The sequence below is a fragment of the Nycticebus coucang genome, chromosome 10 (assembly GCF_027406575.1).
Source record: "Nycticebus coucang isolate mNycCou1 chromosome 10, mNycCou1.pri, whole genome shotgun sequence".
Taxonomy (NCBI): Eukaryota; Metazoa; Chordata; class Mammalia; order Primates; family Lorisidae; genus Nycticebus; species Nycticebus coucang.
Window position 1 is genome coordinate 8,683,464 of NC_069789.1, and position 24,693 is coordinate 8,708,156.

Genomic DNA, 24,693 nt, shown 5'->3' on the forward strand with positions numbered 1-24,693 from the left:
TGCAAAAAAAAGATTTACAAAACAGATTGCAAGTCCTTTATCAGTCATCCATCCTTTATATCCTCTTACCATCTAAAAGTATATTACCTTTGAAGGAAAATGATGGGTCTGAATCAAATATTCTAGTAATTTTGGGGAAAAATCCTTTAAGCTGTAACTAGAAATCTTTAATCTGTAGAAACATGTAAAATGTAATTATTTAAAAACATGAAAACAAAGTACAAAATAAAATATTAACCCTAAATAAACTCTTATATATTTTCAACATATGTTGCAACTGGAATATTTCTTTCTTTCTTTTTTTTTTGGAGATAGAGTCTCACTTTATCGCCCTTGGTAGAGTGCTGTGGCATCAGAGCTCACAGCAATCTCCAACTCCTGGGCTTAAGTGATTCTTTTGCCTCAGCCTCTCGAGTAGCTGGGACTACAGGCGCAACTAGAATATTTCATATGATTCCAACAAATGGAATATGTTTTCTCATTAGAGAAAATAGAAGGGGGCGCCTATAGAAGTATTGCTTAGCAAAAATAAAAATACCTAAATCCAGCTGGCATCTTTTTTCCCTAAAGCATATACTACGTGTCTCTAGTGATCCTATGAAACTGGTAATATCCTCAGTTGTTTTCTAATTTATGTGATCAAGAGGTATTCTAGGCCAGGTGCGGTGGCTCACACCTATAATCCTAGCACTCTGGGAGGCAGAGGTGGGTAGACTGCCTGAGCTCACAGTTTCAAGACCAGCCTGACCCAAAGTGAGACTTTATCTCTAAAAATAGTCAGGCACTGTGGAGGGCACCTGTAGTCCCAGCTACTTGGGAGGCTGAGGCAAGTGAATCACTTAAGCCCAAGACTTTTTTTTTTTTGTGTGGAGATAGAGTCTCAAGCTGTTGCTCTGGGTAGAGGGCCGGACGTCACAACTCACAGCAACCTCAAACTCTTGGGCTTAAGCCATTTTCTTGCCTCAGCCTCCCAAATAGCTGGGACTACAGGTGCCCACCACAAAGCCTGGCTATTTTTTTGTTGTTGTTGCAGTTGTCATTGTTGTTTTAGCAGGCCCGGGCTGGGTTCAAACCTGCCAGCCCCAGTGTATGTGGCCAGTGCCCTACCCACTGAGTTATGGGCGCCACCCAAGCCTGAGAGTTTGAAGTTGCTGTGAGCTGTGATGCCATAGCGCTCTACCGAGGGTGACAAAGTGAAACTCTGTCTCAAATAAATAAATAAATAAATGAGGTATTCTAATACATATTTGCAGTTGAAAGCAGAAGTTTTTACTTTTACCTGCAACAGACACAGTGGCCACATGCTAAGGGGTAAGGTGGGAATAGAAAGGTAACACTCCCTCCTGTTTCGTTCCTATCTTGCCGTTAGAAACTGTGCCATGAACTGTACATACTTTATTTCTAGTCCTCAAAATAAGCCTGTATAGCGGGTATTCACACTGTGTTGAAGAAGAAAAATCTGAAACTCAAAAAGGCAAAATACTTATTCTGATTTGGGATCCTGCATAGTCCAGCATAAACGCTAAGAACACAGGCAGACCTGAGTTCACATTCTGACTCTGCCACTTTGTAAGCTGCGCGTGCACCTTCAGACGAGTTACTTAGCGCCTACAAGCCTCAAATGCCTCATTTGTAAAACTGCAGAATTGTAACATCTTCCTCAAAGAATCGTTTTTGAAGCTTAGCCAATACTGGATGTAAAGTACTTAGTGGGGAGCCCGGCTCCTAGTCACTATTCAAGAAAAGTTATTACTTCCCAAGAAATCTCACAGGTTGACCTTAAGCACTGACAGGTTTACTCAAGTGAGTCTGCTTAACCTTACTATAGGTTTCGGAACAGTTTTTCCATTAAGCAGTGGTTCTCAAGAAAAAAAAAGAAAAGAAAGAAACACCTTTGCCAGACATCCCAGAAATGACCAAGTTCTTAATGACAGACCAATGCCAACCATGTTGAATGGTTAACACTGAAGTATCAATAATGCTAAGTGTCCATTCTGAGCACCCTGTTTCAGAAAACTAAGATATTTAGAAAGTAGTGATTATGACTCCCTAGTGAGTATAAAATTACATATCACATCTGCAGTTTTATTGAGAGTCATGTGCCAGGCCACAACTTAAAGTACTCAGAACAAAATTCTTACTCAATTCTTACCCAAGGAGACAGGTAATTTTAGTTTTATTATATTGATGAAGAAATCAAAATTCAACTCTTGTTAAGTCATTCAGTTAGTTAGGTTGTTTATTTACTTAAAATCTTGCTTTGTTGCCAAGGCTAGAGTGCTGTGGTGTCAGCCTGGCTCACAGCAATCTTAATTTCCTGGGTTCAAGTGATCCTTCTGCCAAAGCCTTCCCAATAGCTGGGACTACAGGCACCCACCACAATGCCCAGCTAATTTTTCTACACATTTTTTAGGAGACAGGACCTCACTCTTGTTCAGGCTGGTCTGGAACTCCTAACATCAATTGATTGTCCTGCTTCAGCCTCTCAGAGTACTAAGAACACAAGCATGAGCCACCACGCCCAGGCAAGTCATTCGGTTTAGAAATGGAATTTGGCTTGTAATCCCAGCATTTCAAGAGGTCGAGGTGGGGGGATTGCCAGAGCTCCCAGGTTCAAGACCAGCCTGAGCCAGAGCAAGACCTCATCTCTAAAAATAGCCAGGTGTTGTGGCGGGCGCCTATAGTCCTAGCTACTCAGGAGGCTGAAGCAAGAGAATCACTTAAGCCCAGGAGTTTGAGGTTGCTGTGAGCTATGATGCTACAGCACTCTACCAAGGAAATGAGACTCTGTCTCAAAAAAAAAGAAAAGAAAAAAGAAAAGAAATGGAATTTGGACCAGTTATGATCCTGGGGCTATACTCTTAATCATTATGCTCTATGGACACCGGGAGAGAGTAACTGAGTATTTCACTCCAGCTATGGTATCTTCCAGTTAAACATGTGCCCCACAGCACAAGACACATCTCTAATAACCAAGAAGTTCCAGTTTCTGGAAGTGCTTCTCTCTTCCCCTGAGAAGTACTGGATCCACACGGTATACCATTTCTTTTTATTTCTTTTTGCAGTTTTTGGCTGGGATTGGGTTTGAACCCGCCACCTCCAGCATATGGCGCCCTACTCCTTTGAGTCACAGGCGCTGCCTGGGATACCATTTCTTATACAGCTTGTCTTCTCCTGTTGGGAATGTTTTTTGGTGTCAAAGGTTGTGGGGAATGAAGATGGGGGAATGCACTATTTAAGTGAAATAGCTATTACCAATACAATAGGTATTCCTTTCTTTGGGCCTCAAGACATTTTGCCTCTGACTCTTCTGTGATATTATTTTAACTCTCAAAAAAAAATAATTTTATAAACTGCTTTCTAACATTGCCTCCAATGTTCTTCCCAAGATGTGACTGTGTTGTAATTTCTTTTTGTAACACACCTACTAATCAATTTCTACTGAAAAGTCACTTAGCCCAGTCTGCCTTCCCTGACTTCTCTACGCCCAGAGCCCCAGGCCCAGTGTTCTCTCCTGCAGCACCGTGCGTCACTCAGAGTCCTCCTCAGACGTGCTCCACTCTGTGCACGTCCGCCATGTATCACGCTAGGGTCAAGCCATGTGAATACTCATAAAGAACCTAGCCACAGGTAAGTTTTATTCTTCACACTGTCTATCCCTAGACATTGTGCTTAGGAGACACATGAAAGAATAAGGGAACAATTTCCTACCATTTCTCCCTGAAAAGAGGATTCCCGTCTCCAATCCTCCCTCTTACCCAGAGTGGTAACGAGACTACTGTACAGTCTTTGATTTCTGTCTTCATCTCTAACTTATTCCAATAAGAATATCTTAAGTTACGCAATAGGATAAACTTCCTAATGAGATTTCTTTCTTTTTTTTTTTTTTTTTCCCCTGGGGCTGGGTTTGAACCCACCACCTCCGGCATATGGGGCTGGTGCCTTACTCTTTTGAGCCACAGGTGCCCCCCCCCTTTTTTTTTTGAGACAGAGTCTTACTTTGTTGCCCTCAATAGAGTAACATGGTATCACAGCTCACAGCAACCTCCAACTCCTGGAGGTTGATTCTCTTGCCTCAGCCTCCCAAGTAGCTGGGACTACAGGCACCTGCCACAACGCCCAGGTATTCTTTGTTGCAGTTTGGCCGGGGCTGGGTTTGAACCCAGCCCCCTTGACAGATGGGGCCGGCGCCCCTTCTCAATGAGATTTCTCATCAGTATAGTCCTACTGCTTTTGGAAACAGTTACAGATAAAATGTTATTTTTGTCTCCTTTTCCTTTTCTGAATGCTACACCAACAGCATTTCAGGAGGTTGATTTTCTGGTACACAAATAGCACTAGAAATACACACCTGTATCTCACTACATAAAAGCACTTGGGCAAGAGAAAAATCCCTAGGAGAAAGGGGCCCAGTTAATACACAGCACTTTGCTGGGTGCTAAGAGTGCAAATAAACAGTGCACGGGACCTGTGCTTATCAGGTCCTGTGCTTATTTATTCATTTATTTATTCGTGATATTTAAAAAGCCTGGCTATTCTGTAAGAGTCCCTACTTCTACGTGAATTCTCAGGGAAGAAACAGAGGTACATGCAATCGTCACTACAGCACAGACTGTGGCATATTTTGTCTTTTTTTTTTTTTTTTTTTTTTTTGTAGAGACAGAGTCTCACTTTATGGCCCTCGGTAGAGTGCCGTGGCCTCACACAGCTCACAGCAACCTCCAACTCCTGGGCTTAAGCGATTCTCTTGCTTCAGCCTCCCGAGCAGCTGGGACTACAGGCGCCCGCCACAACGCCCGGCTATTTTTTGGTTGCAGTTTGGCCGGGGCTGGGCTTGAACCCGCCACCCTCGGTATATGGGGCCGGCGCCCTACCGACTGAGCCACAGGCGCCGCCCTATTTTGTCTTTTAAAAGCACCATAGCACTGCCCAGGTTTCCAGACTCTTGTGGCAAAACAGCCCTCCAAATATGTACAATGTGTAAAGGTCATTTGACATGTTGACTCTCCAGTTGAAGGATTTCAAGCAAACATATTAAAGTGAGGCTTATACAAAACAAGAAAACCCATGAAACTTTGAGAAAGAAACTTTCAATAAAGTAATAGGCTAAAAAAACCCCTACATTTTGTCAAAAGCATAATCTCAATCCTAGATGGGACTTGACTTCATTTTCATACATCTTAATGCATGTCTGATGAGAGTAAACATTTGGTGTTCCTAAAAAAAAAAAAAGTTACAGGAATACAGAATTATTAAAATATTACTCACTGTATTGAAATGCTTTTAAGGAGTCTGCAGGTGTCATTTTTCTGTAATTTGTACAAATCAGACCTAAATACTATAAGGTAAGTAAGGAGGATAAAAATGGGGCAAAGCATGTAATGAAGCTATAAGAATATAAAATAAAAATAAGAAAAAATAAATGTGAAGGTAATTATTCTAAGGGAGAAAACATCAAATATGGAATTTTCTTTTTTTTTTTTTTGTAGAGACAGAGTCTCACTTTATGGCCCTCGGTAGAGTGCCGTGGCCTCACACAGCTCACAGCAACCTCCAACTCCTGGGCTTAAGCGATTCTCTTGCCTCAGCCTCCCGAGTAGCTGGGACTACAGGCGCCCGCCACAACGCCCGGCTATTTTTTTTTTTGGTTGCAGTTTGGCCGGGGCCGGGTTTGAACCCGCCACCCTCGGTATATGGGGCCGGTGCTCTATGGACTGAGCCACAGGCGCCGCCCTATGGAATTTTCTTTATGCACGGACTGTTAAAAACATGAAGAAATTAGAGAAACTGTATGACTCATACACCCTAAACAACCTTGGGAGAGATAAAATGAATGAAAGAAAACATAATTTGTTTCACGTTCTTCAATGCTCCTTTTCATAATAGGGCTCCGTTCAAGATAGCTTACATATCTATAGGAACTTTGAGTTCAAAATCCACTACCTAATGGAAATGACAGGTCAAAAGCCTTATTGTGGATACCCAAGCAGTGGGAAGATAATCATTTCTCTCCTCATTTCTTTCTCTTATAAACAGACATATATACATTTTATCCTAAGAAACACAAGCAAATCTCTAAAACAATATAAGTTCCAGGATATCATTAGACATCCCGAAACATGTAATCTTAGCAATGCTTTAACAACTCTCTCAGTTAACAAAGATCATTAATTAGCAATTTTGTCTACTTCAGGGAGACTGAATTTATTTCAAATGTTATTAGAAATTAATTTCTATAGCCCTTGAGGATAAAGGGTGGACAAATCACAGCATATGCATTTATCAGCAGCAACACAAGCATTTTCTTTAGTTAGTTTTACAGATCTAATAAAACAGAGGGAATCACAGTCAGTCATATTTCCCTGGGCCAACATATGAATTGTGTTTATTTAGTTTTAAATGCCTCTTTATTGTAAAACATACTGCAACCATACTTTTAATATACAACCAACAAAATTCAAGACTTGAAAAAACTTTTTCTTTCAGATCAGGATCACCTCTAATAAAACAAAAATTGGCTGGGTGTGGGTAGCTCACGCCAGTAATCCTAGCACTCTAGGAGGCCAAGGCGGGAGGACTGTTTGAGCTCAGGAGTGAGTTTGAGACCAGCCTTTTCTATCTCTACTGAAAACAGAAACAATTTAGCCTGACATGATGCCATGTGCCTATAGTCCTAGCTACTCAGGAGCCTGAGGTAAGGGGATCGCTTGAGCCCAAGAGTTTGAGGGTGCTGTGAGCTATGATGACACCATGGCACTCTCTCCTTTCCTTTAAGAGCCCTGATCAAATAGTTTGCATTATCTGAATAAATGCTAATATTAATAATAATCGGCAATTATTGAAGATTTACTAAGTATTTGTGTTTTATGTTACCATACACAATTTAGTCCTCACACATCCTACAAAGAAGTTCTAAAATTATTTCCATATTTTATAGACACAAACAGCAACAGAAAAGAGTAAATAAATAGGCCAAGGTTGCACTGCTAGTACATGGCAAAGTCAAGATTCAAACTCAGGTGATCTGACTGTACAGCCTGTACAGTACCATTAATGATTTCAATCATTTTTATATTAATTTAAAAAACAACTATTCTCAGATTATATGTTATAAACACCAAATTACTACCTTTAAGGAGACAATAGAATAACTTCCAATATCTTGAAATGTTTTTCACATATACAGAATTTAGAAAAATAGGTTAAGAAGCAAAATAAAATAAAACCCACCAATAGACAATTTGGTGTATTTCTTAAATGTGATAAGCTCATTTCTTCAGGTTTACATGTTAATCTATAATATTCCTCTAAAAATAATTATCAGATATTTGACATTTACCCTTATATAATATAGAAAAATTACTACCAAACAGGTCACAGGTTACCTGAAGCAACATCATACCTAAAGAGGGAGAGTGCAGAAGTCTAAAGTTTGACAGAGTGCAAAGAAACAGATCACGTATACAACCACTGTGTGTACATCTGCCCATAAATTATATGTACATATACCAAGCTAATATACATATGTGTTCATTTTAAACATATGTAAAAATAAACATTAAGGAAGGATGAATGTTCTACTTCTGCAAAAACAGACCAGATCTGGGCGGCACCTGTGGCTCAGTGAGTAGGGTGTCAGCCCTATATACCGCGGGTGGTGGGCTGGAACCCAGTCCTGGCCAAATTGCAACAACAAAAAACAACCAAAAAAACCCCCAAAAAACAGACCAGGTCATTTGAGACAAACCCTCCTGCTGATAACAATTAGGGAAGCTGGCAGAAAGCTTCAGTTTGGAGGCTGAACAAGCAGAGTAGAGCTTTCAGTAAACTCACAGAGCTGGAGGATAAACTGGAGTTCAGGGTCTGCCAAGGAGTCATAAGCTTTCCTGTGGGACCTACTCCCTAGAAGAAAAGGAGCCTGAAATAGCCCAGCCCTCAGGGACTAACACGGAGCATTACCATCTGTCTCTGGTTGAACCAAGGTGATCTACTCTAACCTTGTCGCCTGCCAGAAAGCTAAGTAGATCTTCTCTGAAAGAAAAATCCAACAAAGCAAAAAAAAAAGTAAATAAATAAATAAAAAAAAGAAAAATCCAACAAAGCACAAATTATTTACTCAAATTTTAATGTATAATATCTAATCCAAAACAACTGGGCATACAAAAGATCAAGTTTTGATTAAAAAATAAAAACTGGGGGAAAAACAATTAACAGAAACATAACCCGTAGGAGATCCGTATGTTGGGGGCCAAGAGGGAGCAGGGAGTTGGGAAGTACAAAGAAAGTTTAAACTAGCTAATATGCAGCTATGGAAGATTGTAGGGCTGCTGCCAAAGGTTAGTCGTACCACAAATTCGCCTCCATTCTGCTTGGTTACACATAACTCTCTCCAATCAATCTCACAGTGTGAATAAATGACAAACTAGCAGCTACAAAGACAACCTTGAACACTAATCTTCTACATGAGTACAAAGTATTACTAGGAGCACTGGAATTTTGTTATAATAGTGGAAAGAGGAGATTGCATCAGTCTATCTCAATACCAATTTTCATTTATACTGTTGGTCTTTATTCTGCACGCAGATCTGCCATTCTTCTTCCTAATTCTTTAACAACGGAAAACGGTTTCTAAAATCCATATTGTAATTGCACCTTAAATGTATGCCGGAACTTAAACGCATACCAGGATAAAAAGTGATATGCCTCCTTTCAACCTCTTACTTAGATCGCACAAATGCTATTCACTCATTTTTTTGTGGTTTCGCCTGGTTTAGAGACACTTTAATTCTAAAATGCCACCTCTTTTGCTAAAATCAATTTCGAATTTCATCTTATTTTCTTGCCAATTTACGGTTTTTCTAACACAGATACAAAATTAACTTCTTGAGGGCTGCATGGTCACTCACACCTGTAATCCTAGCACTCTGGGAGGCCGGGGTGGGTGCCAAGTCGTGGGAGCAGCCCAGACGCCCATCAAGCCATGAATGGATTAACAAATCGTGTATATGTACACCAGGGAATACTGAGCAGCCGCGAAAGGTGGAGACTTCACATTTTTATGCTCACCTGGATGGGGCTGCCACATATTCTTCTTAGTAATGTGTCTCAGGAACGGGAAGAAAGTATCCAATGTACTCAGTACTATTATGAAACCAGCATGTGATCATTTGCACCTTCTATGAATGATAAAACACAAATACAGTCCAGAAAGAAGGAGGGGAGAGGGGGAGAGGAGAAAGGCAAGTGGAGGGAGAGTGTTGGTGGGATCTTACCTAATGTGCACAATGCAAGGGCACATTTCAAAATAACTAAGAGCGTATTATAAATGTCTTACCACAAAAAATTAGTAAGGTGATGGTTATCTCAGTTTGATTTAAGCATTCCACATTCTATATCAAATCATCACACTGTACCCCATAAATGTATACAGTTATGATCTAATAAAAATTAAGTTAAAAAAAAATTACTGCAGGAAAAAACCAAGATTCCAATATTTTTTGCCTTCATTTAATTTCTGCCTGAAAACACCTTAAATGCCACATAAGCCTTAATATTTACATTTTGAGAATGAAATCCACATCTAGACTTCAAAAGATGACAGGGTATTTTTCTTTAATTGGAGAAAGCATCGATAAAATAGGAAACTAGTAATGTTACATCTTAATTTTAAAAATTAGGAAATTCAATACAGTTTATTACCATTTTCCAGAATGCAAATCCCTATCATTCATCCAAACCAGTTCTCTTTCAAAACAACAAATGAGATTAGAGATGAGATAGAGAAATATGAAGGGAGGCTCTAATTTTGAAGTCAATCCCTCCTCAGTTCAAATACAGGCTCCAGTGTCTGCCAGCTGTGTAATCTTGGCCAAATTAGTGCAATTCTATGAGCCTTGGATTCTTTGCTGTCAGAATGAAATGAGATAATTTATGGGAAACTGCTAAAGTCATCCGTAAAGATAAATTAAGAACACGCTTATGAGACAGTCCCTAGATGTCAAGATGCTCATTATATCATACCCTCCAATTACACAGTCAACTGCATGAACAGAAATATTTCATGCCATGTATTCTAAGTAGAAATTTCGTTTCATTTACTCTACTTAGGACTCCTTGTGGTTTCAAATCTGAATATTTAAGTTTCATCAATTGTGAAAACCAATCAGTAAATATCTCCTTAAATATTCTCTCTCCTTCATTCCTGTTGCTCTCTCCTTCTGTAACTCCAGGCAGTGGTTCTCAACCTGTGGGTCGCGACCCACAGGAACTGTATTAAAGGGTCGCAGCATTAGGAAGGTTGACAACCCGTATTAGAGGTACATTAGATTTTCTTTTCTTTTTTTTTTTTTTTTTTGTAGAGACAGAGTCTCACTTTATGGCCCTCGGTAGAGTGCCGTGGCCTCACACAGCTCACAGCAACCTCCAACTCCTGGGCTTAAGCGATTCTCTTGCCTCAGCCTCCCGAGTAGCTGGGACTACAGGCGCCCGCCACAACGCCCGGCTATTTTTTGGTTGCAGTTCGGCTGGGGCCGGGTTTGAACCCACCACCCTCAGTATATGGGGCCAGCGCCTTACCGACTGAGCCACAGGCGCCGCCCGGTACATTAGATTTTCTACATTACTGAAAGTATCTGTTAGAACTTTCCTGGGGCTTGAATTCAGAATCCAACAGCACTAATATCTTCCAGTTAACTATTTCCTTCGTTAGCTACTAGATTTTACTGCTTGAAGTTATATACAGTACTATTTAAAATGCCTTTGATCTTTTGGTGGTATGCTTTTTCCTATGTTTTCTCTTCTTTCTTTTCTTAGAGAGACTCGTGCTTTGCTCTCCTGACTAGAGTGTAGTGGCATCATCATAGCTCACTGCAATCTCAAATTCTTGAGCTCAAGCAATTCTCTTGCCTCAGCCTCCCATGTATCTGGGACTATGGCATGTGCCATCATGCCCAGCTAATTCCTCCTCTATTTTTTTTTTTGGTCTCACTCTTGCTCAGGCTGGTCTCAAACTCCTGGCCTCAAGCAATCCTCCTACCTTGGTGTCCCAAGTACTAGGATTACAGACATGAGCCACTACATCTAGCTTCCTTTCCTAAGTTTTCCACTTCAAATTTATAATACTTATTTTAAAGTCAGAACATGCTTACTATGGCCAGCCGTGATGGGTTGGTACTTTGGGAGGCTGGGATGGGAGGATCACTTGAGGCCAGGAATTCAAGACCATCCCAGGCAAAATAGCAAGAACCTACCTCTATAAAAAGTAAATTATTTTTACTATATACAAGGTGGACATACATATACACACACATAAATAAAACAAATTAAAAATGCTCATTCTTTCAGGCTCCTGAGAGTCTGACGTTTGTTTCTGCTGGCTCTTGCTCAGGGTGAATTACTTTATAATTTTGAATTATGGGCTCTGCTGTAGTGAGGGATCGTATCTGTGGGAATCTTGCAGGGGTGGGCTTATGGCTCACTCCTTCTCAAGTATCTGCTGCCTAGGCATCCAAATCATGTTATCACTCAGGGCCACTTTTTAATCCTGATTATAAGCTGAGAAAGACATTAATAAGAACCTTAAACCTCAGAGTTAACAGAGTCACAGTTACAAATTTTCAGGGAAGCCTCTGTCTTCAAAAGACTGTCCAAAAGGAGGTTAAAAAAAAAAAAAAGAACTTCTCATGGGCATATTACCCCCCCAGGCATATTCCACCCCCACTCACCCATCACCCCCACCTACATCCATCACTTTTTAGAACAGACATCTTCAAGGGTCCTGGCTTTCTGTAGTTGCTCCAATTAGGATCTTTGGCTTAGGCTCAAGGCCTCTTTTTCTGTTCCAATGTGCCAGTTACAATAAAATTCAAGCCCATTGGATAAGTGCCACTCTGTTCTCCAAAAATAACTGATTATAATATGTAACATTTATTGAACATTTAATGAATGTCAGGTACTGTGCTAATATTTTAAATATTATTTTATTTAACTTTCATAGAACCTCTATTATTTTCCCCTTCTTACAAGATGAGGATACAGAATGAAATCCACATCTAGTCTTCAAAAGATGACAGGGTATTTCAGTTCTGCTAGGCTTATCAACTTGCTTAAGCTTATCTAGCAAGTAAGTATCAGAACTGAAATCTGAACCCAGCTGTCTGAATTTAGTGTGCGCTGTTAATCATGATACACTTCTTAGTGCCCAAGCTGGTGCTAGATGCGTAGTCCCGCAATGGATGCCTGCTGAGTAAACACATTCTTCAGCGTGTAAGTTTGTTATGAAGAAACCCTGAGAACACTGAAGCACTTGGCAGTTTTTAAGAATAGAAATAATGGGCTCGGCGCCTGTAGCTGACACGGCTAAGGCGCCAGCCACATACACCAGAGCTGGCAGGTTCAAATCCAGCCCGGGCCCACCAAACAATGACAACTACAACCAAAAGATAGCTGGGTGTTGTGGCGGGTACCTGTAGTCCCAGCTACTTGGGAGGCTGAGGCAAGAGAATTGCTTAAGCCCACGAGTTGGAGGTTGCTGTAAGCTGTGACACCACGGCACTCAACCCAGGGCAACAGCTTAAGGCTTAGTCTCAAAAAAAAAAGGAATAGAAATAATTTTGGATCCCAATTCCAGTCATGTATTACACCTGAATTATAATATTAAAATGTCTATCTTACTGTGAAATTGTAGATTTTCTAATGATAGCCAAGATTCACCTCAGTAAGAGTTCAATAATTGTTACGTTTGTTATCAACATTGAAACAGAATCCTCCTTGGCCAGATGTGGTGGCTCACGCCTGTAATCCCAGCACTCTGGGAGGCTGAGGTGGGTGGATCATCTCAGCTCAGGAGTTTGGGACCAGCCTGAGCAAGAGCAAGACCCCATCTCTACCAAAAATAGAAAAACTAGCCAGGTGTTGTGGCAGGCGCCTATAGTCCCAGCTACTCAGGAGGCTGAGGCACGAGGATCACTTGAGTCCAAGAGTTGGAGGTTGCTGTGAGCTAATGTGGCATTCAACTCAACCCCAGCGTGGCAGAGTGAGACTCTGTCTCAAAAAAAAAAAAAAAAAAAGTCCTCCTTGAGAAGAACTTACAAGCTAGCAGAGAGCACACATGTAGCAAGCAGTAGGACAGAATGAATAAATACTTAAGAGAAAGAGGAAAAGCTGACCAGGGATCTGCAAAGCCACAGGATGATAAATGCACATTTCCTGGATTTCCTGGCTGGATTCTCCAAAAATTGGGGGATGGGAGAACGTAGCAGACACTAATTTTTATGTGAAAACAAAACATATTATAAAGCAGAATATAAAAATACAAAAATTCAAAAAAACCTTTAAGCTCACATAAATAACTTGATGGAAATGTTTGTGTTTTAAGTCTATTGTGAAGAGTGATCATAACAACACAGCATGAGAAGAACAAGAATCCTTTATATAGTGCTTTCTTGATGCCGGGTATACAGCAATTCCTTTATCCTCACAGCAATCCTGTTAGGTACAGTCAACTCCCTGTTATCCACGACTAAAGCAACAGGCACATGACCCGGCCCCCCAACAAGTAAGAGTTGAAAGTTGGTGCACCAGCCTACACTTTGCACATCACTCCTTCAGGGCCCCTGTGTTCTCTGTTAACAGTTTTAAGTGTTGATGTATGTTACTTGACTTTTAAAATACATGGTAGTGAAGTTGAAAAGTGTATGTATTGACAGCCATTTAACTAAAATTGTATCCTGCATTCACAAAGCTATGTTATAAACAGTAAAACTGTGTTTCAGTAAGTGAAGTTTGTCTGTATTTGTCTTAATTTGCTTTGAATTAGTGTATTTCAATATTAACATCAAGTCGACACAGAGTTTACGGTATGGCGTGGACAGTAGGAAATACAGAATCAGGCCTATTTTAGACAGTAACTCTCAAACAACTGGAAATTGCATTTATCTGGAATCTACTAATCGCATGGATAACAGGGAGATACTGTAATTATTATTAGCACCACAGCCTTATAGATAAACAAACTGAGGCACTACTAGGTTAAATAACTCATCCACCATCAAACAATTCTCAGAATTAGGCCTCAAACACTGGCTTAAGTCTGTGATAGGACAGACTCTACAAACGGGTAAGTATTGAAGAGTTTGTATCAGTTAGAAGAAGGAGGAGGAATGTGACAATATTATTAATAATTAGATTTCTTAGAAGAGTTCAATTATAACTTTGAGGAATCTATACGAAAACCTTTTCAGAGACCTATTTTTTAAAATAAGCATTATAATTTTGGGGGGTATCCAGTGGACACTGGCTCAAATTTAGAGCTTTTCTCAAGTTATTTTATGCATGTATATTATTTCCCATTCCCAGTTCAAGCACTTGAAGCAAAAGACTGTGTCTGTTAATTCTTTACAGCCCTTACCACAACACAGCCCCAGGCACATAAAGGGCACTTAATTAATGCTTGTTCAATTGTCCAACAATACTAAGTCCTTCTTTTACTACCTCTTACCTAAAGCAACAGATTTAGAAGAAATGGTCGTGTCAATTAGGATGATGTTTAAAATTTACTATAAAAACCACAAATATTATCTGGTAGGAAACAGAAATAGAGGAGAAACCAGAGAACAGAAAGTATTTTTTGTCAGCAAAAGATTAAATACGATTAGGACAAGTCAGCAAATTCAAAAAAAGCAGCATGAATTAGTAAAAAAAAAAGGCAAATGAATCAAATGAATGGGCTCACTCTACTTTCTGACAGCAATGTCGGAAAATTTTGAGTCTGTAATTGCAAATCTTCGTTGCTCATGCTATACAAAGTAAAGGACAAAGTTTAAATATTTAAAGATACATCAAAGAACTATTTAAGTTATTTTCTAAAATGGAGATGAGACAAATGGAATGAGGTCAGGGTCAAAATTATTTGATCCTAGTCTTTCCATTTTTGTTTCTTCAATTACAATTTTACTTGAAAGGTTCACCTTCTCAAGCTCTTGACTGGGTTTCTTCATTACAGAAAAATGTGAAAGATATAATTTGATGCCCATTAAAAAGGCAAAATGGGGCGGCGCCTGTGGCTCAAGGAGTAGGGCGCCGGTCCCATATGCCGGAGGTGGCAGGTTCAAACCCAGCCCCGGCCAAAAAAAAAAAAAGGCAAAATGTAGCAAATCTATGAAACAAAACTGAGAAATAAAAAAAAAGAATTATGACTACCCTTACTGAAATTAAGAAACACGTTATTGCCAGGTGCAGTGGTTGAGGCAGGAGGATCCCTTGAGCTCAGGAGCTCCAGACCAGCCAAATAAAAACTACAGAAACACTAGTCAGGCACTGTGGTGGGCTCCTGTGGTCCCAGCTACTCAGGAGCCTGAGGCAGGAGGATCCCTTGAACCTAGGAGTCTGAGGTTGCTGTGAGCTAGGTTTACAGCAGGGTGCTCTAGCGTTGGCAACACATTAAGACTCTGTCTCCAAAAAAAGAAAATACATTATTTTACTAATAGGATGCTCCTGAAATTTTAAAAGTAAAAGACTAAAATAATCAGAGTAACCCCAAATTCCAGTGAAAGTGGAAACATACTTTGAATATCAGGTATAAAAGGGTGTACATAATATATTATCCAGACAAGTGAGTTTCAGAGGTAACTTTATTCCAAGATTCTGTTCAAAACAGACCCACAGGATGGTTAGAGGGCCTAGAAGGAGAACTGGACTAAGGAGGTAAACGCAGGGAAGAGGCTCTAAAAAAGAGCAATCTGGGTGGGGTGGGGGGATGTTGGGGAGAACACAACAAAGACATAATAACAATACAACAGTATTTGGTTCTATGGTTTACACTTTTATTTCATCAGAATTATCAATTCTGAAGGTTTTTTAAAATCACAAAAGCATTTTCACCAAACGATTTCCTTAATTATTTCCTCCCTGAAGTAAAAGATGTCCACCCTAGTAATCTTCAACAAGGGTATAATTTGGCAATGTCTCATCAAAAATGAAAAAAGGGAGGGCAGAATGGTTCCTCAAAACATAAAAACCTAATCCAATATTTAAAACTTTTTTTTTTTGAGACAGAGTCTTACTATGTCACCCTCAGTAGAGTACCATGGCCTCACAGATCACAGCAACCTCAATTTCTTGGGCTTAAGCGATTCTCTTGCCTCTGCCTGCCAAGTGGCTGGGACTACAGGCGCCCACCACGATGCCTGGCTATTTTTTGGTTGTAGTTCTCATTGTTGTTTAGCAGGCTTGGGCGAGGTTTGAACCGCCAGCCCCGGTGCATGTGGCCGGCGCCCTAACCACTGACCTATGGGCACCAAGCTAATACTTAAAACTTTTTAAAGTAAAAACATGTTAGCACGAGATTTCTAAATATTTCCATTCTGAAGCTTGCCTAAATTTTGAAGGCCAAGTTTCCATGTATTCCTAAGGGCAAAATTCATGCATTTTATCAAACACTTAGTAAGTGCCTGGTATGTACATCCCACCAAGCTTGATGCAATGTACCTGTGGGAGGGTAGGGGGAATAGGGTAAGAGGAATTAAGGAGTACAATTTTTGTTCAAGATTACTCTATTTGAAAAAAGAAAAGTGCATGTATGAGAAACAACAATAAGAGGCAAGAAAAAAATGATGAAGTGTAAGAAAAAAACACTGAGCTACAAATATTGAAGTCTGCATTCTAAACCAAGCTCTGTTAATAACTTGTTTGAAGACCCTGGGCAAGACCCTTATCCCCTCTCAGCTTTAATTTCTGCAGCAATAAAATCAGGAGATTGGACACAGAAAGAGTATCTTTAAGGGCTCTTTCAAGTCAAAGCATTTATGTCACTATTTCTCTTGAATGAGCATACTAAAAGAAAGAATTATGATGATTCTTAAGCATTGACATTATTTTTACTTATAATCTCACTTAAAGACACAAAAACAGAATTTGCATGTGCTTATAACTCTAACAAAACTATTAAATCAAATTTACAAATTAATATGAGCATTAAAAACACCAATTTAAATTTAATGACATTAATTTAATATGATGCTGCTCTGGAAAAATTAAGTTCTATTCACAAATTGAATATGGTATAAAAGGTACTTGTTTCAGCAGCACATATACTAAAGAAAATAAAATTCCAGGGCGGCTCCTGTGGCTCAAAGGAGTAGGGCACTGGCCCCATATAGAGGGGGTGGTGGTTCAAGCCCGGCCCTGGCCAAAAACTGCAACAACAACAACAACAACAACAAAAAAGAAAGAAAGAAAAAGAGAAAAAGAACATACAATTCCATATGGAAAACACAATTTCTAAAATTATAAACCCTAAGTCGAAAGATCACTAGCTTATGTTCTATTGTTCTTTTGAATCAGAAGCAAAAACTCATTAATTCTATCATTTCAGAAGTTTAGGCTGATGTTTACTTTTAATTAAGGCTCTCATCATCTCATATATTCCTTTCAGTCCATCCTGCATATCAAAGGCAGATTTATCTTCAAAAAACACTAGCTTTCTGTTTTACATAATAAAAACAGTGACTCCATACACTTATGGGTAATTCCTCATGTTTCAAAAATGAGATACCACTATCAATTTAGCTAGTGCCGCCACTGTCATATGTCTTTACTTAGCATTAAAACAAACATATCTGTTCAACTCAGACGTATCTCAACAACAACATCCTACTACCAATATCCCAAGATCTCCTATTCCCTATTACTCTCAATCCGTACTGCCATTACCTGGACTGTTCAACCACAACAACTCCAGACTCACGCCTTTTTTTCTTTGCTACATTATCAGTCTCTTTCTAGCATTACTTCTTTCCTATCTAGCACTGAATCCATGAATATCATCTCTAGTTACTTCCTTAGTCCTCTTATACTTCTGATACACTCACCCTAAAAACCTTCCAGCCTCCTCATTCCACCCACTTTCTCTGCTCTTACAGCTAAGCTGCTATCTAATGCTAAAAAACATCGCAACTGGGCAGCGCCTGTGGCTCAAAGGGGTAGGGCGCCGGCCCCATAAGCTGGAAGTGGTGGGTCAAACCCAGCCCTGGCCAAAAACTGAAAAACAAAACAAAACAAAACAAAAAAAACATCACAACTATGCAGACTGGTAACTCTCTAAAAGCTGTATTCATGCAACTTCAGCTAGACCACTCAATGCTGGCCAGAGCTCCCAGGATATCCTTCCAAAGCTATTCTAAACTTTGATCACCAGCCTCCCGTCCCCTGCTTATTCCGGGCTCAGCAGACTGTCTTACCTGGATAAGTAAAGTGAGGTTACCAGATATTAGTTGGTAACCAGGATTTTCCCCTCTACCTCAGTAGAATGTTCTACCTGCTGTTCAAGGATAATTTTCCCCCCTGTACCAAATTTCCTACCCACTTCCACTCCATCAGAGAGCATGAATGTACAATCACGCTATCTATGGACCTATTCTTCTCATTGGGTAGGACATCATTACAAACACATCTGTGGACATCCGTCCCAGGTCTTGGGACTTACAGCAAAAACTCAACCACAAGAGTTACCTTCCTGTAAAATGAACAGAGGGCAAACAAATGATAATAAACAAAGCATCTCGTAACATGCTAGAAAAGTATAAAGATTAATTCCTAAAGTTACAGAAGATGTAAGGTAAGACTTGGTGTTCATAGCTGAGTGCTTAGGGCATTGGCCAAATGCCCCAGGGCTGGTGGGTTAGAACCCGACCCAGGCCTCCTAAACAACAATGACAACTACAACAACAACAACAACAAATAACCTGGCATTGTGGCTACTATAGTCCCAGCTACTTGGGAGGCTGAGGCAAGAGAACTGCTTAAACCCAAGAGATGGAAGTTGCTGTCAGCTGTGATGCCAAGCACTCTTCCAAGGGCAACACAGTAAGACTCTGTCTCAAAAAAAAAAAAAAAAAGAAAGATGTAAGGTAAGATACTTGAAGATTTTTTTAAAAAGAATCACTTAGCTTTTCTTATAAAATAATCTATTAAATTATTTTTGTTTTAAATAAAGTACTACTGAAAAATGAAGCTTCTATATAGGGATCCTTACAAAGCTATAGTTGTTTAAAAGAGCTAGATTTAGGAAGTACATGCAATAATTAACTAAATTCAAATTAATTCTATGGTTCTCATCCTTTCTTTGGACACATACTCCTTAAAGAATCTGACGAGGGCGGTGCCTGTGGCTCAGTTGGTAGGGCGCCGGCCCCATATACCGAGGGTGGCGGGTTCAAACCCGGCCTCGGCCAAACTGCAACCAAAAAATAGCTGGGTGTTGTGGCGGGCGCCTGTAGTCCCAGCTACTCGGGAGGCTGAGGCAAGAGAATCGCTTAGGCCCGGGAGTTGGAGGTTGCTGTGAGCTGTGTGAGGCCACGGCACTCTGCTGAGGGCCATAAAGTGAGACTCTGTCTCTACAAAAAAAAAAGAAAAAAAAAAAAAAGAATCTGACGAATGCTGAGAATTCCCTCCTTAGATAAATACACATATACTACTAATAATTATAAATGTAATTTTAAGGGGCTTACAAATGCCTGAAGCCTATTCTTGTAGGCTTCTCCTAGGTTAAAAACTCCCCCACGTTGTATTTTCCTCATAACAAATTGCTACCTGTTGGCAGGGCACAGAGGCTCATACCTGTAATCCTAGCACTCTGGGAGGCCAGGGTGGGAAGACTGCTTGAGTCCAGGAGTTTGAGACCAGCTTGAGGAAGAGCGAGACCTGTCTCTACTAAAAATAGGTAAATTAGCCAGGCACTGGGTAAGCATCTGTAGTCCCATCTACTCAGGAGGATCGCTTGAACACAAGAGTTTGAGGTTGCTGTGAGCTAGGGTGACACCACAGCCCTCTAGCCTGGGCAATGGACAAAGTGAGACTGAGATTCCACATCAAAAACAAATAAACAAACAAATAAATAAATAGGCAGCTGGTTTCCATCCCTACAACATCTAAACAAATACATATAATATTAATCCCTATCATGATGTTTACGCTAATGGTGACACACCAATTTATGATTTCTATCTCCAACCCTGGAAATTCACAGAAAAGCAGGCAGGAAGGAAGACAGGTGTAAATATGAATATGCTTTCTTATAATGAGACATCCAAGGGAATTTTTTTTTTTTTTTTTGAGATAGGGTCTTGCTCTGTCCCCAGGCTAGAGTGCAATAGCATCATCAAAGCTCACTGCAACCTCCAACTCCTGGGTTCCAGCAATCCTCCCACCAAGCCTACCGTGTACCTGGGACTACAGATACGTGCCACCACACCAGCTAATTTTTTCATTTTTGTAGAGATGGGGGTCTCATTGTTGCTCAGGCTGATCTTGAACTCCTGGCCTCAAGCAATGCTCCCACTTTGGCCTCCCAAAATGCTAGCATGCCTGGCCAACAGAATTTATTTTGATAGAGTTTGAGAGAAGAAAATATTCCAGATATGGCAGTTTATTCTAGGTTAGAAATCTTAAGGAAAAGGACAAACCAATACAGGGAAAAATTTGTACCAGAGAAGGATACCTTCTAGTATCTGTGTGCTCAACGTTTCCTTGCCCTCAGTTTCTTCTTGGCCAATCCATCAGACACCATCAGTAAGATGAGAAAGATCAACGGATTCTGACTGCTAAATTAAAGTTGCTGGTCAACTGCCAACAGAAAAAACACGAATTTTTTAGTAGTCGTACTTTTCTCTAGTAAAAATTCATTTACCCCCTTTCTCTTTGGAGCATTATTACTTTTTCCCACCCATGAGAAAGGGTCTCGCTCTGTTGCTCACCCTGGAATGCAGCAGCTCAGAGACAGCTCACTGCAGCCTGGAACTCACGAGCTCAAGCGATCCTTCCACCTCTACCTCTCAAGTAACTGGGACTAGAGGCGTGCACCACCACAATAGCGATTTTTTTTCTCTTTTGTAGAAATGGGGTCTCACTATGTTGCCCAGGCTGGTCTTGAACTCCTGGTGTCAAGTGATCCTCCTGCCTCAGTCTCTCAAAGTGCTGGGATTATAGATGTGAGACCCTGCACCTAGCCTACTATAATAGGGAAGAAAAGAAGAAAAGAGGTAAAGAGTAAGATGTGTATTCCTACCCACTCCCTTCAAGTCTATAAAAAAATATGGCCTATTCTGACTTATCAGCTTTCCACAGAATAAACTAAAAAGGAGACGAAAAAAGCAGAATAAGCCATAGAGACATTCGGGTGTTATCTTTACAATTACGCTGAAGAGTTAAGAGGAAAATGGAAACTCTCCACCAAAGGCTATACAGAGTACATGGTTTCATACAAAGTATTAAGAAATACCATGGTTTTATACAGACTATTAAGAAATACCATGTTTTTATACAAAGTATTAAGAAATACTTTGAATGAAACATGGAAAGGATAGGGACAGTGGCTCACGCCTGTAATCCTAGCACTCTGAGAGGCCGAGACAGGTGGATCACTTGAGCTCAGGAGTTCAAGACCAGCCTGAGGAAGAGCAAGATCTCGTGTCTACTAAAAATAGAAGAAAAACTAGCCAGGCATCATGGCAAGCACCTGTAGTCCCAGCTACTTGGGAAGCTGAGGCAAGCGGATAACCTGAGCCCAAGAGTTTGAGGTTGCTGTGAGCTGTGACGCCACGGCACTCAACCCCAGGGCACAGAGTGAGACTCTGTCTCAAAAAAGAAGTACATGGAAGCTTTGGTTAGAAAGCACACATTCTTAGAATATGCTTCCTCAGCCTAGATAAGTGTCCTAGAGCAGAATTTTTGCTAAGTTTTTTCTGCCATAGAAGAATAATCTCTGAAGCTTCAAGGAAGGCTAGCCACAGACACGAAGGTCAAAGTCCTGTTGGTGTTCTCTTGGCAATCCTTAGGTTTTCCCAGATACACAGCTGAGAAAGGAAGCATAAAAATCAAAACATATGAAGCTATAACCAACCAAGAGGCCACCTGACAGAATAACTAACCTCTTGAATTAAATATTCCTTTCCTTGAAGTTATTTTGAAATAGACTTTCGCTGGCTAGTGAAAAGATAAGCTTTGGTGGCTATACAGCTTGTCAGATGAATTTTAAAACAAAAGTTCAAATGCAATACTAATAAGATAAACTATCTTTTCCTAGTCACAAAACATTCATTATATGATTAAAATAGGGACGATACATGACATTACTTCTAATTTTGGCTCTTTAAAATGCTTACCCAATGCTACAGGTACAACCCTAATTGGTTGGCAAGACAATGAACTTTACAACAATTATTTTTTAAATAGTTGGAGCAAAAAGAATCCAGAATTGTATTTTGACAGGCACACATTATCTTTCCTTTCCACATGGTTAATGATGATGAAAAATGGGAAGTCCTAAGCAATGGCAGGGTGGAGTGGTATAATGGCAAAAAAGTTTCTATCATCAAGTATGTTAAAGAGCAGAATCTCAAAACTAGGACAAAAACAATTTAAGAAATCTCAAGCTAATATAAGACCAGAATTTTTTGAATTTCTTTAAATACATTACAAATGTTTGAAAAACAAAACTATTCCCTGGTTAAAAGGAAATATAATTTTCCCCATGGGAATTGATTCCTAAATAAAGGAAAGCCTGTATTCATGTGAATCTTATAGGCCCTAAACTGGAGAAAATGAGACATAACAGTATAAAGAAATATATAGAGAGAGTTAGAATTTCTCAATAAGCATATAATCCTTTTGGAGGCCATTTAAACCTCATCAGGGCTTTTTTAAAAATTGAAAACTGCCAAATTGTCAATTACTCTTCCTCAAATACCTAAAATAAATTTGCTAAGACTAATTTGTTAGAACCAAACAATGTATTTTCTTTATTATCCAACTAAAATGGTGCCAACACACAGCCATCTACTTTTAAACACAAGAGAAAACACTATTATTTTCCTACAGAAAGTGCACATCTCTCTCATGAAACAAGCAACACCCATAACTACACCCCTTGCACAAATGTCTCTGATTATCTACTACTCCACACAATGACTACACCCTGCCAGGTTTATAACAAGTAGATTTTTACATTCAGAGTTTGTTTACTGCTTGGGTAATTTATAATTTCTTTATACCATAAACTTTGGGAAGAGGGCAGGTCTTTTGTATTGAATTATACTGAATATTAATTAGGTCATCAGGCTAATTTTGACGTTAAATATAGATGTAGAACACTATAGCTAACGTAGAATTTAGTAAAGTTTATTAGAGCATAGGGATCATGAGTAGGAACAATGATCCCCACTGTGGTGAGCTGCCTTCAGGGTTATCTTTTAGTTATATCAGCTCTGAACCAGGGATAGAACCCCATACAAATCTCGATCTCTGTTGCAAAAACAATTTAAAGCACATACCTAGACAATATGTCAGTAACTTCACAAAAAATTGCCGTATTTCCTTTAAAATTCTCCCTAGAGCGCACCACACAAGTTACCTCTTCTCAGGTACCCAGTGTTCTAGAGCCATAAAACATACCCTCTTCTTTTCTAAACTTTGCTAAAAGATTTTACCTTTCTTGATAAATAAAAGGTAAATAATAATAAGCACATTTACAAAAGTATTAACCATACCTGAATCGGAGAAAACTCTACAACAGCAGGTACTCTACCCGTATACAATAAAGCTCAATCTTCTTGTAGGTCAAGTTCTTCCTACTTCATGCCAAAAGATTTAGTAGACAAAGACTCACACAATGCCTTGACACACTGTTGACGTGCAGATGTAAATAACCATAATATGACACCCCAGGAAATGACCGAGCATTCCATTCATCTTATAACCCTCACTAAACAAGCCTGGGGCCCAATGTTAACACAGTCAACATGAAGAGGAAGAGACCTCTTTGAACTCTCTTCCTGCATAGGAACTCCTCAATTTGAACATCACAGCACTACAGAAACAGGCTTTTTAAATTTGCCCCATAGACTCAGACTCTCAAGGAAGAAAGTTATCTTATGGCAATCCTATAGATATGGGGTAGCCATTAGGTATATTCCACTACTGAGCACTTGAAATGTGGCTAATCCAAACTGAGATATGCTGTAAGTATAAAATACCAGATTTTATGGATTTAGTACGAATTAAAGTTAAACATTTCATTATTAACTTTTAAAATTGAATTCGTGTTGGAAATGATATACATAGGAGTAAATAAAATATATATTAAAATCATTTTACCTGTCTCTTGTTACTTTGTTAATGTAACTACCAGAAAATTTTGAATTACTTAAGTGGCCTGCATGATGTTGGTATTGAACCATGCTGCTATAGGCATACAGCCTTAATTCTGACACCAAACAATAATTATCCCTTGGCATTTCATAATTAAAGTTGTCATTTAAAAGTCAAAAAATAAAAAGCAGCATCCCCCCCTCCACCAACTTAACTGAGATAACTTAATTAGAAAAATAACTTTGAAATACTGTGAAAAGTATTGGTAGAATCGCTTCATTCTGGCATCACTTTAAAGAAAGATTACTTCAAAAAGGCAAAAACAGCACAGGATACAAAACCCACAACTGTTAAGAAAGTAAGATAGAAATACTGTGCACTAGGTGGTGCGTGTGGCTCAGTGTGTAGGGTGCCAGCCCCATATACCGAGGGTGGTGGGTTCGAACTTGGCCCGGCCAAACTGCAACAAAAAATAGCAGGGCTTTGTGGCGGGTGCCTGTAGTCCTAAGAGCTGGAGGTTGCTGTGAGCTGTGACGTTACAGCACTCTACCT

The 24,693-nt window shown here is 39.7% G+C and overlaps 1 protein-coding gene across 4 annotated transcripts in view; it reads right to left on the reverse strand.

Moving 5' to 3' along the window:
• The window catches only part of CNST (consortin, connexin sorting protein), a 94,134-nt gene that overhangs the window by 67,134 nt on the left and 2,307 nt on the right, over nucleotides 1–24,693 (reverse strand). For 3 of the 4 annotated variants that reach the window (XM_053606959.1, XM_053606957.1, XM_053606960.1), the window contains exon 2: nucleotides 20,495–20,619. The gene's annotated coding sequence lies outside the window, so the exon portion shown is untranslated. Of the gene's footprint in view, nucleotides 1–9,066; nucleotides 9,179–20,494; nucleotides 20,620–24,693 lie in introns of those variants that run through there. The other variant, XM_053606958.1, reaches the window with a different exon arrangement.